Here is a 16,800-nt window from a genome sequence, read left to right on the forward strand (position 1 = left end):
AGATTGCAAATAAGGGGAATTGCAATAAATTCGTTACCTTATTATAAAAAATTTTGCAGCGCAAAAAGCAAGAAAAGCCACTCTTTGATATCCGAACTTTCTATATTGAACAACTAAAGTTTATAATCATCATTAAATGTATCAGAAATGCATTCAAATGTTACCAAATAACTAAAAAAGGTTATTTGAAACAATATGTGGCTGTTAAAAGAGAATATTATTTCTACGTTACAATAAAATAGTATAAATAGTAAATATTCTGTGTTAATTTTATTTTCAGCTCTTAGTCCAAAAATCATTTAGTTGATGTGGCAAACCTTTTTTTTTATGTAATCCATCAGTAATGGTTCATGAATGAGACGTCATTAATTCAAGTTAATAAAATGTATTAGTGCATTTTTATAGGGGGCCCGTAAATTGTCTAGTCCCGGGCCTGGATTTTCTCTCTACGGCCCTGTCTACAGCTAATGATAAAATTCCATTTTTATCAAAATGAGTAATGTTTTTAGTAAAAAGTTTTTTTTTCAAAAGATATTGTAGTTTTATTTGCGCAATTAAGTTGCTTGAGTTTATTTTTAATAGAAAATGTTAACATATCATGTAGAGGACCAAGTTCTGCTGCTAACACTTCAATATACCTGTGATAATAATTAACCATACTTAAAAATTTTTGTAATTTATTGACTGAAAGTGGTTTTTCAAAATTTGTAATTACTTGAATTCTTTCTAGAGATGGTCTAATTCCTCCTGATGAAATTTCATAACTAAGAAAGTCTAATTTGTCTACTCCAAAAATGCATTTTCCTGGTTTAGTGTTCTATATGGTGATCTTCTTTATCACTAGCTATGAGTATTTCATTAACATATGTGAATACAAAATTATATTCGAAAAATACTTCATTAATAAATCTTTGAAATGTTTGAGCACTATTTTTTAGACCGAAAGGCATACGAATAAACTCGAACATTCCAAAGGGAGTAGTGATAGCTGTTTTATGTATATCTTCTTCAGCCATTGGAATTTGATGATATGCTCTAATGAGATCAATTTTTGAAAATATTTTTTGTTTTTGAAATCAATATTAAGATCATGAATATGGGGATGAGGGTACCTATCAGGTATGGTAATAAAGTTAAGTCGGTTGTAACATCCACATGGTCCCCTATCATTAGGTTCTTTCTTTGCGACAAGATGTAGAGGAGAAGCGATATGAGAACTTGAAGGTCGACAAATTCCAGATTTAACTAAAAATTCAAATTCTGTTTTTGCAACTTTAAGTTTAATAGGATCCACTCGTCGAGGTTTTGTAAAAGGTAAAAGACCTTTGGTTTCAATCCTATGGACTGTTTTGTTTTCCACTAATTTTGTGTGATCAGGTTCACAAGTAATAGATGGACAATTTGAAATATCAGAAAATTTATTTTTTTGACTGGTACTTTAAGTGAAAAAATATCACAAAAACCCGAAAATGCAAAATTTTTTAATTTTGTGATCAAATCAATAATAACTCTATTTTTGATATCAACTAATATGCCAAATTTTTCTAAAAAATTAGCACCAATAATAGGTGTGGAAATATTTGCAATTATAAAAGGGAACTCGAAATCACGTAAATTTTTAAAAGTTTGATTCCATATGTTTCAATTAAAGAACCATTAGCTGCAGTTAATTGAAGATAGGAATTTCTTTTATAAATTTGGAATTTATTTGGAAAAAACCGTTATCGTAAATATCTCTAAAACATTACATTGAATTAAAAATAACCTTGATTTTCGAAATCAGGGGGTGATTTTACATAGGAATTTCATAATGGCGCCTCTGGTGCATTTTGGCTGTAAACCAGTGTAATTAAACGTGAAGTAAAGTTAAAATATGAAAATTTTATAGTAAATTAAAATAATCTATATATATATAAATGAAATGTCTTTCGTACGACCTCGATGCCTACCCAAACGGCTAAGCCGATCTCAATTCTGTAAAAAGTAGTTTCTTGGGCCTTCTTTGTAGAAGGTTTATAGATAAAAAAAATTCAAAAATATTTCATTTTGCGGCAGAAAAATGCGGAAAGCTGAGGCCTCACGCTTTCGCATTTTTTTTGCGTTTTCAGTACATTGTATGCCACCAAACTACCAAACCGCTAAAACGATTTGGTTTGTGTTTGAAACATGCTTCAGCGCTTTAAAGGAAAACGTTCCTACCACAAATTGACTCCCGGGGTGGCGCTGGACGGGACCCAGGCTTTTGGAGATATAGGTCATAAAATATGTTTGTACGATATGGGTATCAAATGATAGGTATTGATGAGAGTTTTAACAAGGAGGTGAAACCGGGTTCACACGAGAACCCACTCCCGGAATATCGACCAATATTTGGACTACGGGTTACCCTAGGATGCTTTTATACGATATGGGTATTAAATTAAAGGTATTAATAATATGTGAACCTCTTAAAGAGATATCGACCAAAATGTGGACCAGGGCTGACCACATGATTTCGCAATTTTATTGCGTTTTCAGTACTTTGTATGCCACCGAACTACTAAATTGTTGGGCCGATTTGGTTTGCGTTTGGAACATGCGTCAGCGCTTTGCAAGGAAACGTTCCTAATGATAGATACCTCATCTCACCTCACCGCACCGCACCTCACCAAAGCTAACCGCAGCCCACCTTACCTCATCACACTTCACCCCACCACAATTAACAGTAATTGTCATGCATAATTCGTCGGGTTTGCGTTTGTTCTTCTTTCATTGCAATTAGCTCGCGTATTAATTAAAAAATAAGCACGTATGTACATGTAAACCAGCGGAAACTTAAAAAGAAAATGCGCTGATTGAGATATGTTTAAAACATAGTACACATTGGAAAATTTAGAAAATACATTTAGCCTTTGAAAAATATTTAAAAAAATCGTAAGCATTGGATTCAGTGATTGACAGCTATTAAAAAATTTTATAAAGAAAAAGTGAATTGTGTTTTTGTGATGATAATAATAAATTTTTATTCTGTTTCTCAAGTTTAAAGTTAATTTTTCAGTGAACACTAATTATGCCTTCAATACGACGCAATATCGGTCGTCGTACCCGTAATGCTAGACGTTTGTATAAACGCTCAGAAGAACAACGCGAACGATTTAATGTAGGCAGGCATGACCGAAATGCAAGGTTACGTTCTGATCGAAGTGAAGAAGAAAGGGAAGAACGTAGTAGAAGTGATAGATTAAGGATGCAGCATAGTGCGGTTGTTCGTAATCGATCTAATGATAGGAATGAACGTTACAATTTGAATGTTCGTGTTCGTAGACAAACCCGTGTTCGCAATAATTTAGAACGTGTCGCGTTCGAATACGATCCCGCAGTTGATTACGGTTCACATACATACATTGTTGTTGGCACAATGAACAAAATTTGTTAGTATCGTGGTGCAAAAAAATGAAACAGTGGGGTTGTGAAAAATTAAACTGCCGGTATTGCAAGCTCCACCTGAGCCTTTGATTTCATTGATGTCCGGAGCAACAGGACAATCGAAAAATTTTTTAAAAAATATACAAGCATATAATTCGTGCTTCCAAATGACGTCATTTGGCGCAACTAATATAATACATTATGACTTTATGCCGACTTTCAAGGTAATTTTGTCGCGTGATGTCAGCTACATTATTTTCGGTGAATGTGTGAAAAATAGCAGCAAGTTTTAAATTTTTTTCCTCGGTAAATTTAATATCGGTAATTTTAGAGTAAATATTCAATGAATAGATACTTTAAAGCCCACTTGCTGAACGGCAAGATAAATCTATAGCCCAGAGTTAATTTGAAAATTTTTCAAAAATGTCATTTGACGTCAACTCTGAGTTAAAAATATAAATTTTTGTTTAGCAAGTGGGCTTAAGAAACCTATGTAATATGATATCAAAAATTTGAGATGTTTTCAAAAATTAACAAAACTATGTATATTTAATGAGAAAAATACATGTTATTGAAATTCTCTTAAATTTTGCTGCTTTCGTTATCCACACAGGTGTGTACAGATATGTATGCACTCTTATTAATAGTTTAATTCAATAAATGGTTATAAACTGCAACTTTCTTTCAATAATATTCAAGGGAAAATTTATCATCGAATAGGATCATTATTACCATTGCCTAATATTAACCAACAATTTTTGCAAATTTATTTTATCGGCAATTCGAATGTCGAGTTGGATCGTCGATGTGCAATTCAATCGAACATCAGACGAGAAATTGTGGAACAGCTGCAGATATTGTTGCATCAAAAAAATTAATTGGTTCGAGTATTTGAAACAGCACTCGATCGAATGCCATCGGATAACCATAAAGTTGTCATTCATGCAGATAGAGTACCACATGGACAACATCCAGGTAAATTTTACGCACATACGATTGATGATGTTTCCATCGTAATGGTTGGAGATGAATTTCCATCACGCGACATTTGTTTTGCATTGCCAAAACTATCAGCTGCAACGTGTTTGTGAAACACATCGTTCTTATGATGCGTTGCAATATCCACCAATATTTTTTTGTCCTGGAGAAGATGAATATGAATTTAGTCTTCGATTGATAAGTCCCCAAACCGGTACGAAAAGTTGACATTTAATTAAGCATTTCTGTGGCTGACTTCCATAACATCACTTGCAAAGAAAATTTGCAAAATACTATGCTTTATAACGCATCAATAAACTTAATAAAATAGCCATATGTGACATTCATGTAGGTCTAAACAAGAGGGCACTGTTGTCAAATAGCATAAAATTTTGCAATAGTATATTTAAGAAGTCAGCCCGATTTATTTTTGTATTTTAAGTAAATATAAACATTTCACTTTATCTCCTTAACAGGTGAAAGTATTCCAAATAAGAAAGTGAGCGCAATGAATTACTATTCATACCGATTAATGTTACGTGAAAATGAATATAACCATATTGTTAATTGTCGAGGGTTATTACACCAATTTGCTGTTGATATGTATGCTAAGATTGAGACGGAACGTTTAAATTTTATAAGATTCAATCAGCAAAAATTAAGATCGGAAGAATACATTCATTTGCGTGATGCAATAAATAATGATGTCAGAATTTTTAAATTCACTCGATGTGCCGGGACTGCCCGTACATAATTAGAGCTCAAAATTGGGGACCTGTGATAATGTTTCGTAACATTAATCCACCAAAACTGTGTAATGGCACCAGACTTGCAGTGAAAAGGCTTATGAATAACATCATTGAAGCCACAATTTTAACTGGAAAATACAAAGGTGAAGATGTATTGATTCCACGAATTCTCATGATACCAACTGATATGCCATTTTAGTTTAAATGCCTTCAATTTCCCGTGAAACGTGCTTTTGCCATAACGATTAATAAAGCGCAAGGCCAATCTTTCCAAGTCTGTGGATTAGACTTGGGATATTCAGTTTTTTCCCACGGACAGCTTTACTTTGGATGTTAAAGAGCCTTCAGCGTTATTCATTTTCAGTCAAGACGGAAAAACCAAAAACGTTGTTTATCAAAGAGCATTGCAATGATTTTTTCTAAATAATTTCTGCTGATGTTGTTCTAACATGACTGCATATCCATATTTCATTTGATTTTCACAAGCCATTTTTTTAATAACTTCTGTAATTATTTAAGCTTTTATAAAATAAAATAAAGCCACAATGAACACTTTAAAGTTACTAAACAAGATTCAAAAAGTATTTCAGTTATATCTAACTTATTTTCGGCGAAACGAAGTTCGCGGGGTCTCTGCTAGTTTGTTTATAAACAAATATATATATAAACTAGAAGACCCGGCAGACGTTGTCCTGCCCTAAATTTGGCCTATCTCCATACATTTTAATAAGCTTTTTCCGTCTGACTCCGCCCTCCCCCTCTTCACTTTTTCCTAATCCTTTTATTCACTCTTCCCTCGGTATTTTTCGCTTCATCTATCTCCTTCTTTGTCTCATTCTATCTCTTTCTCAATCTCCTTCTCTCTTTTCTCTTCTCTCAATTTCTTCTCATTCTTCTGCATCCCTTATTGCCTGTCCCAGAGGGTGGTATGTATTTTATTTCAGTCCCAGTCCCACTCCGAATCTCAGTCCCAGTCCTAGTCCTAATCCCAGTCCCAGTCCGTCTCTGGATAATATATTACTCTGTACCAAAGCACTCATCAACAGCTTTCATTTGATATCCATATTGTATAAACACTGTCTAGGCTTTCACTGGCCCACGTTTTGGCCTATATCTCGAGACCCTGTACCTGTAGTAACCACCGCGTGAGGTTTTTGCAACTTGTGTGAAAGTTTGAACAAAATCGACCCACGCATCTCTTCAAACACCCGCGACCAACTAACACACATTTTAGCCTTTCTTTTTATATATATAGATTTTTATTTTTCACACTTCACTATAATATTAAAACGAAATGCAGATTTTCGTTGCTTTTGAAATTCGGCTTGAAAATTGCACATGGAACAACTAACGACTCCTGTATTAAAAAAAATTGCATAGTAACTCTAAATCGCGGGCCCCCTCAGAAATCCCCCCCCCCCCCCGCTCCACGGTGGGCCTGGTGGTGTGCCATACTTGATATCATTACCTATAATATCTTTATTGATAAGCAGGTTGTTTAATTAAACACCAAGCAACTACACGGAAGTATATCCGCACCACCTGAAAATATGAGTGGCACTGCGTATACGTAACATTTTAATATTACGTATAAACAAATAAAAAAAATTGCAATAAAATAATATTGCGACTATAAACTGATATATAACCTATCCTATATTTCAAGTTAGATCAAACTACATACGGTCTGCAAAACAAATTCAAAATCGGTTCAGTAGTTTATGAATGGACTCGCCTCAAACCTGTTACACGTGTTTTTTATATATTAAGATTTTCTAGTAATTTTGATTAAATATTTTGAAAAATTTTCATTGACATAAAAATGTATATTTATATTTGTACTTACATACAATTGTATTTATTAATTATTTATAGTTAAATAAACAAAACTTCCTTGTATTTCATTTATGAATTGAAAATTAGTTCTTCAAAATATTTAAGTATATTGAAGTATGGTATTTTATCGATATTGCAGTTGATATTTTAATTTCTTCTTCTTTGTAATATTTCCTTGTTAATTAAACGCATAATCCAATTATAATTGGTATAATTGTTGCTGTAGTTGTAAAAGTTGATCAATAATATAGTAGTTTAATTTGAATAAATTTATTAAAATTCACAGTAAAATTAATTAATTGTATTTCAACATATTTTCAATTAGAATTTTCGTATATAAATTGCATGCATTTTGTATTTAAAGCATTAAACATTGCAATTAAAAATATCACTTAAATAAATATATAGTCACAATTAATTCGTTAATTTACAACACTGGATTTAGTGAAAATAATCCTTATTTAATATAGGATATTTCAGCTTATAGATATATTTTTCTATTGTTGAATATTAAGATTCGTATAATCAGGTTTGTTTCCGCGGCATAGGCTGTCACACGTACCATTTCCCCATTGTACTTATGTTTACCCATGAATTTATAACTAACCCATATTGTATTATATATTATTATTACATGGAATTGTATTGTATAAATATTGAATTATATATTACCTTGAATTATATCCTAGTATAACTTAACGTTAAATTTCCCACTGGGAATCCTCATGGACGTGTGGCAGCCTCCACTGCGCAAATCAACCAAATGGAATTCGCCGCAATTACCTACCTGTCAAAAAAACCACCACCGTTTTTATCATCATATTTTTTCGTGCGAATTAACAAGTTTTGCTCAATATACTTTTGTAACCAAAAATTGTATTGTGAATATATATACTTTGCAAATCATCGAGATTTTTCGCTGACCAACTAATTTTCCTTTTTGAGTATAAAACCTGTGAAAATCACCGTTTTCCTTTTTTCTGCAAAACTAGATTATTATATCTGTTTGTAATCAAAATTTTCCTGTATAAAAGTTTTAATTACCAAAAGTTTGAATCAATTAAATTTATATTCAATTATATGGTGAAAGTTCGCTAGATTTCAATTATTAAAGAAGTGCCTTTCAGATATCCATCTGCGTTTGCTAAATTTATTGAGCTTCTTGCTGCGATTTACCGCTCAAGTTATAATTATTCGGCGGTATTTCTGCGCAAGTCATTCGACTTCACAAATCAGTGAACCCCATTAAATTGCCGCAAATCTTCGAAAGGTTCGTGGACGTCGTCACAAAACCTAGGAATAAAAGTCGCACAGATCAACCTGCCTATCTGCAGCAACGCCAGTGGAAATTTTGCCCAAGAGCAACAAGAACCAATACAAATCGGTGAGTATCAGCCTCTAACTTATCTAGTGGTCCTTCGTCGCCTTTGACGAAACCAGCCCCTTAAACAATAATAATACTCCTTAAAGTATATCCCCCCAATTAAAATTTGGCGGTTCCCAAGAACTATATATATAGATTTTCCCGCCATATACATAAAACCCGCCAAAAAATACATTTTCCCGCCATAAAAGTATATATTCTCACCCCCTATATACGTATATACATATCGTGGTGCATTACAGACCAGCAAATCCCACTCATACTTTTACAAAGTTAACTTGTGTCCCTTGCGGTATAATATAAATACATATACCCACATAAGTATTACTCGGGATACCCAGCAGCAAATTCGGCCACATTCACATAGTTTGAATTACCCAGCAGTAAATTCTGCCGCTCATCCCAACTGGCCCAGACTAATCCCAATTGAGTCTAACTGGTTCTAGCCTACTACACTCTCGACCAATAGGAAAACTTATCCCTTTGGTTTTCCCGTAGAAATAAAAACTCGGCAATCTCCAAAATAGGTAAAATAAAATTAAGCAAGTCCCTCTTCAGAATGGCTAGCGTGGTCGAAAGTAAATTTATATCCGAAACGGATCTCTTTTCGGATTACAACCGACATCCAAGATAACACCGAGGCATCCCTAAAAATAAAGCTGGAGACATTGGTGCTTTATCGGTAACCGTATCGGTAACCTTATAACAGCTGATTCGACCAACCTTATGAGAATCAATGCAATCGATTATTGGTGCCGCTAAGGTCGTAACCGTATCGCAGCCAACCAATTGGGTTTTGGTTTACCGTCGTAACGATAAACAGCTGATTACGTTAGGGATACGGATACAGCGATACGACATACGGCACCAATGACTCCGGCTTAAAAGACAAAAATATCGATATGTTCTGGGAAAGGCTATAGAGCGCATATGACGCCGTCGTAGAGTCAGATGACAACGACCTTCCCGACGACGTTAAGGCCTCAGCTTTCAGCAAATACCGCGCCTGCCTTATAGCGTATGAGGACACAAAGGCAAGAGTACTAAGCAATCCCGTCCCCGCTACAACCACGACTCCCCAAGAAAGTTCCGGGATGTACTTCAAAGTACCCGCCTGTGATACGAACGGGAGTTATGATGGCCTTCCTTTCGTGATATGTTCACGGCGGTCTATATCAACCACCCCAAACTCTCGAGCGCCCAAAAACTGTACCACCTCAGGTACAAGACCCAAGGAAAAGCCAGCCAGATAGTAAAGCAATTCCCACTTAGTGATGACAACTTTGCTCTGGCGTGGGAAGCCCTGAAATCCCGTTATGAAAACAAAAGAGTCCTGGTCGACAACCAAATCCGAATTCTCATGAATCTAAAAGCGATTCAATCGCAAAACAGCGATGAAATCCAAAGATTGCAATCCTCTGTAAACAACTGCCTCCAGATATTAGCAACCCAATAAGTCTCGACGGAGAGTTGGGATCCCATTTTAATTTATTTAGTGACGTCCAAGCTCCCATAAAATATTGTTGCGCTTTGGGAACAATCATTAAGCTCCAGACGAGACCTACCGAACTGGTCCCAAATGGATCAGTTTCTGACTACTCGCCACGAGATAGTGGAAAGGGTGGATCAATGGCGAACAGCCAAACCCCGATATAATCCACTCTCCACCAACTTCTCAAGGCCTTCCCCAAGTCAGAACAATCCCCATTTCAGGCAGGCTCAAACCCAAAACCAAAGCCGAAACCCCCCGCAGAACAGCAACTATACCCAAAATCCCACAAATGCTCATGTGGCAGAGCATCAAAAAATCTACGCCTGCAGAATGTGCAAGCAGGCCTCCCACACGCTGCAAAGCTGCTTGCATGACAAAAAGCTGGCAATCCCTGAACGGAAAATTCGTGAGAGAAAACATTATGTGCGAAAACTGCCTGTCCCAAACCCACCTCTTAAAAGATTGCACAAGCAAAAGAACGTGCCTCTACTGCCAAGGTCGCCACAACTCCACCCTCCACCCCTCCACGACGCCGGAGTATCTCATAAAACCAATGGCCCTCGGAAAACATCATCTCAAGTAGCAACTAGTCAAGACGTTACCAACCCAGATCCCAACGAGGAACTTCCCACCACCTCAAACGCTGCACGCATCCAATCTTTGAATGCAGAAAATGATAGCAAGATCATTCTCCCCACAGCGATAGTGTCCATAGAACACCGAGGGGACTGCTTCAGGATCAGAGCCTTAGTGGATCAAGGGTCAGAGCGTAGCTTCATCTCATCAAAAGCTCAAATCAAGCTAGGCCTCCCATATACCCACTCCCTATTTGAAATATCGGGCATGGGAGGCGGAGTAGTACAAACCTTCAACAAGTTATGCTCACTCACCCTAGTCTCAAATGACAACAAGGTGAAAATAAAGGCCCAGGCAATAGTGCTACCTCGGCTTACTAGGCAACTCCCAACACTCAGGCTAAATAACGACCAAATGCGTAAATGGTCACACCTCAAGCTAGCAGACCAGAATTCTCAGAATCCCTCCCAAATCGATCTGGTGTTAGGCAGCGATCTCATCCCTCAAATTATGCTAAATGGCATAGAAAAGTTCTCGCCCACACTGCTAGCACAAAACACAATATTTGGCTGGATAATAAGTGGCCAAACCCCCGAAAAGGTCGGATCACACTCCTCTCAAGCGTGGGAAGTGACGAATATCCAGCTGAATGAACAGCTAAGACAATTCTGGGAAATCGAAGAAATACCCAGAACGCGAATGGAACCCCCAGAAGATAAATTGTGGGAAGAATTTTATCAAAGCACCACCACTCGCATGGATGACGGTCGATACATGGTCCGGCTCCCATTTAAATCAACATTCCCGAACGATATCGACCTAGGTCAATCCCGGACTGCAGCCCTACGACAGTTCCATGGTATGGAACGTACTCTCTCAAAAAAGGGCGATCTCAAGCAGCAATACGACCAGGTACTCGAAGAATATCGTTCCCTAGGCCACATGGAAGAATGCAGTCGCAATGAAATAGAATCCCTGTGTAAATACTGCTCATTCTATCTCCCTCACCACGCAGTCGTAAGGCCAGACAAGAAGACAACAAAAGTCAGAGTTGTATTCAACGCCTCTAAAAAGTCGGGCTCCCTTAACGATGTCTTATGTACCGGACCAACCCTCCAACCCGATCTCCGACTTATGTTGTTAAAATGGCGAACATATAGATATGTGTTTAATGGCGATGTCGAGAAAATGTACCGCCAAATTCTCTTGCACCCCGATGACCGAGACTACCAACGGATAATATTCCGAACCCCCGAACACAGTCCAATAAAGGACTACAAGTTAAAAACGGTCACCTTCGGGGTTAACTGCGCGCCTTTCCTAGCTATTCGCACTCTACAAGAGCTGTCGAAAGACATAGCCGATTCCCATCCACGCGCAGCCCCAATACTAAAATCCGAGACGTATGTTGATGATATTTTATCTGGCAGTCATGATCTCCAATCAGCCGAGCAATCCCTAACAGAGACTATAGACGCTCCCAATTCAGCCGGCTTTCCCCTAAAAAAGATCACGGCAAACCATCCCGCATCCTCCAAAAAATATCAAAACTGATCTGCTGGAAACAAACTTTCTCGAGTTCGAAAAGACTAGCACCGCCAAGACCCTGGGCATCCAGTGGAACGCCCTAACGGATACATTCCCGTATACCGTCGACTCAAATCCGGCATCCACTGCAGCCACGAAGCGGCAAATTCTCTCCTCCATTGCGAAACTTTTCGATCCCGCAGTGTGGCTGACGCCCATAATGATCCAAGCGAATATGCTCATGCAAGAATTGTGGTTAGACGGGACCGAATGGGACGAGAAGGTTAAACCCATCCGTCTAGCCAAATGGGCGCAGTTCTCTCAAAATCTTCCCTCTATCTCAGCCATCCATATACCCCGATGGATGAATTTTACGCCCGATCAATATGTTGAGCTCCACGGATTCTGCGACGCCTCAGAAAAGGCTTATTGTGCAACACTGTACCTAAGAAGTACCGTCGGTACTCAGGTCCACTCTCATCTTATAGTGTCCAAAGGCAAAGTGGCTCCTCTCAAAACTATTAGTTTGCCACGCCTGGAGCTATGCGGAGCGCTGTTATTAGCAAAATTAGTCGCAGTAGTCCAACCCCATTTCGGCCTAAGTCAAAAAAAATTAATCATGTGGTCCGATTCGGAAGTCGTGCTAGCCTGGTTGGAAAAGCCACCCCACTCGTGGAAAACATACGTCTCTAACCGAACAGCGCAGATTATAGACCTCGTTAGAAATCTCCTTTGGCGACATGTGCGAAGCAAAGACAACCCCGCGGATCTTGGAACCAGAGGATTCAGCCCCGACGATCTCGCTAACTCATCGCTATGGTGGAATGGTCCAGAGTGGCTTTCCCGACCCCCCGAGGACTGGCCAACACCAACGGCCAGAAATATTGTACCCCCCGAACTTCGCCGAGTCGAAGCACTGCATGCAGCGGAAGAGTCAGAAGATGTCTTAGCACGGTTCTCCTCCTATCCCCGCGCCTTACGCGTAACAGCGTACGTGCTGAAATTTATAACTCGGCTTAGAAATGCTGTTGGAGGCACTCGTACCCCTAACGATCCCGGCCTCTCTTACGCCGACGTCATGCGCGCGAAAATCCGTCTGCTGAGCCTGACTCAGTCGAGATTCTTCGCTTCCGAAAGAGCTTCCCTCGAAAATTCAAAACCAATCGGAAAGCGAAGTCCCCTGTTGGCACTTGACCCCTTCCTGGATATAAACGGGATTCTCCGTGCCAACGGACGATTAGTAAACGCCGTGAAGAGCACTCATCCTGGCAGAGACGGACACTTTCGAGTGGTCGACGTACGCACTCAAAACGGTGTTCTCACCAGGCCGCTAACAAAATTGTGCTTCCTGCCACAACCGGAGCCCGCCTCAGAACCCCATGGTTCCCTATCATCTTTCCAAACAACTACAGTCCACTAAGCTTAACTATCGATGCCATCTCAGAACAAACTGAATCTTCCCGTATCTCTCACAGGCAGTCCCTACCTTGATGTTCTCCTCAATATACAACACACATTCATATACTCCTTTTTTCAACAGATGAATCGTCAACGTTTCCCGGTTCCTACACCGCGTCGCTCCTTGGCGTCCCAAGTGACAGTGCCAGCGACTCCATCACCAATTGACGACGCCGTGTCCGATTATCGACGCTGCCGTCTGTGTATGCGACATCATGCGTTATCGACGTGCCCATTGTTTACGGCCATGCCACCACAACAACGTGCCGTGATTGCCAGGGCGCATAAATATTGCACTAATTGCTTGGCCTTGTCACACTACACACGTGTGTGTACCTCCCGCGAGCGCTGTCACGTCTGTGGGCTCCATCACCATACACTCTTGCACCGCGACACCGTGAGCCGCCAACCCCAGCATGCAGCATCACAGCCGGTGCGCCACCGTCGTCAGTCGCGCCGCCGCGAACCACCAAATCGGAGCACTGCCGAAACATACCAGTACCCAACGGCATCAGGAGTGACCGGCACCGCATCCAGTTCACGGCGCAACCCGCGCCCATCGACCGTATCAGATCGCACCATCCGATGCATCGCCACCGGTTTGCGCACCGCCACATATAAAGGCAAAATCGGGAAGCTCATCATCGAGGAAGCCCAACGAGCTCTCTGAGAGCTAAGACACACGTTAGGCGCTTAGTACGCCTAGGCGGGGTAGGATGTTTCCGCGGCATAGGCTGTCACACGTACCATTTCCCCATTGTACTTATGTTTACCCATGAATTTAAAACTAACCCATATTGTATTATATATTATTATTACATGGAATTGTATTGTATAAATATTGAATTATATATTACCTTGAATTATATCCTAGTATAACTTAACGTTAAACTTCCCACTGGGAATCCTCATGGACGTGTGGCAGCCTCCACCGCGCAAATCCACCGAATGGAATTCGCCGCTATTACGTAGTAGCGATCCTGTCAAAAAAACCACCACCGTTTTTATCGTCATATTTTTTCGTGCGAATTAACAAGTTTTGCTCAATATGCTTTTGTAACCAAAAATTGTATTGTGAATATATATACTTTGCAAACCATCGAGATTTTTCGCTGACCAACTAATTTTCCTTTTTGAGTATAAAACCTGTGAAAATCACCGTTTTCCTTTTTTCTGCAAAACCAGATTATTATATCTGTTTGTAATCAAAGTTTTCCTGTATAAAAGTTTTAATTACCACAAGTCTGAAACAATTAAAATTATATTCAATTATATTGGGAAAGTTCGCTAGATTTCAATTATTAAAGAAGTGCCTTTCAGATATCCATCTGCGTTTGCTAAATTTATTGAGCTTCTTGCTGCGATTTACCGCTCAAGTTATAATTATTCGGTGGTATTTCTGCGCAAGTCATTCGACTTCGCAAATCAGCGAAGCCCATTAAATTGCCGCAAATCTTCGAAAGGTTCGTGGACGTCGTCACAAAACCTAGGAATAAAAGTCGCATAGATCAACCTGCTTATCTGCAGCAACGCCAGTGGAAATTTTACCCAAGAGCAACAAGAACCAATACAAATCGGTGAGTATCAGCCTCTAACTTATCTAAGGTTCGTAGGATCGCCATATTTAGTTTATTAATAAATTTCAGTTTATTAATTTATTTATAACAACCTAAAATATTTTATTAACTGACTCACAAAAAATATCAATTCCCATAAATTATTAATTTTCAAGTTTGTCAAAATATAAATTTTCAAAAACAAAAGCAAACTCAAATATTAGAACAATAAATGGTAAAGTACATAAAATTAAAGTATTACATAAATCCTATAATAATAATAATATTTATAACAAAATATTGTATCCTACAATCCCGACCACCAGTCGCTACCACGCCTCCTGACCCTCACACCATATGCCAGCACAGAAGCTATAGGACTGCGACTTCGGTCTCATATGTACCAAATATTATCGAAAATAAAGATGTTGCAGGCGCAAACTTCGGTGGAAAGTAGCGGAGCGTAACAAAATTCTATTAGGACACTTTCACCACACCAAAAACTTTAACACAATTTTTAACATAATTTAAGCACACAAATACACTGACTGGAGTTTTAGAGAGTAAAATTGTGAACTCTGAACACATTAACTGAACAAAAAGTGTACAAATAATTGTTAAATAATAAATACAGACAGTGGTAGTTTAACAAATTCTGCTGTGGTAAGTGGTGAAAGTGACCTACTAGAATTTTGTGAAGCTTGCTTCACACGATTTTTCGTCCCTGCAACATCTTTATTTTCGATAATCTTTGTATGTAACTTCGTCGACGTCACTTTCCGTGTAGCTCCGAAGACTTTCTAACGGATGTTTTTGTCGCGCTATGCTGCCGAGCTACACCAGAGAAACACCTTGAAACGTTATCTACCTCGTCTGAATATATGATTGACGCTATCTGTCTCCTGCCCAAAGCAACTACATTCCCCATAGAAGTGCCTTTCCTGTGCTGTATTTTATAATTATAATTTTCGAATTCCAAGGCCCATCCTGCTATTCTAGGATTCAATTATTTTCTATCGAGGGTCATAGCTAAAGAATTGCAATAAGTGACTAACGTAAACTGTATACCTTACAATAAATGTCAAAATTTCCGTAGTGCGTATATTCTGGACCAGACCTGTAAATAAAAAGTACCAGTACAAGTATAAGTAACAATACCTCAGTAGTTCGAAAAATGAGTACTAGCGCAAGTATCGAAGTACTTGCACTTGAATTGTTGAAGTACAAGTAAAGTACTTGTAAGTAGTTTCGAAGTACTTTGATAAGTATTGAACGGTTTTGAAGCGGATCAGCCAGCACAATTACGATCGAATAACTATCAAAAATTGGTTGAAGAAGAGTTTTAATGGTACGTCAATAGATTTCAATATGCTTCAGAGTTTTTCTCTTATGAAGGATCTATCACTCAAAATGAATACGCCCTTAGCTTCCTCCGACCCAATAGAGCGTTTATTTTCTTTAGCAGACATTGCTTATAGTCCTAGAAGGCAATCAATGATGGACTTTTCATTTGAAAAGTTAGTACTCATGAAGGCAAACACAAAACTACTTTAATATTGCTAGCTGTTGTACAATTTATACTTATTTAATATGTTGTTTTACTTCTTGTTGCTTCCTAATATGAATTTTACTCATATTCTGATTTTCCATTTATGAAACAAACTGGCATATTTTATCAGAAAAAGCATTTTCGTGTACTTGCAAGTATTTCGCAAGTATATCTACTTGTACTTTCGAATACGAAGTACAAGTACTGTAGTACTTATACTTTGTACAAAGATTTGAAGTACTTGAGTACTTGTACTTATTTGGTACTTTACAGGTCTGCTATGGACAGCG

Source organism: Eurosta solidaginis, chromosome 1 (assembly GCF_040869045.1).
Source record: "Eurosta solidaginis isolate ZX-2024a chromosome 1, ASM4086904v1, whole genome shotgun sequence".
Lineage (NCBI taxonomy): Eukaryota > Metazoa > Arthropoda > Insecta > Diptera > Tephritidae > Eurosta > Eurosta solidaginis.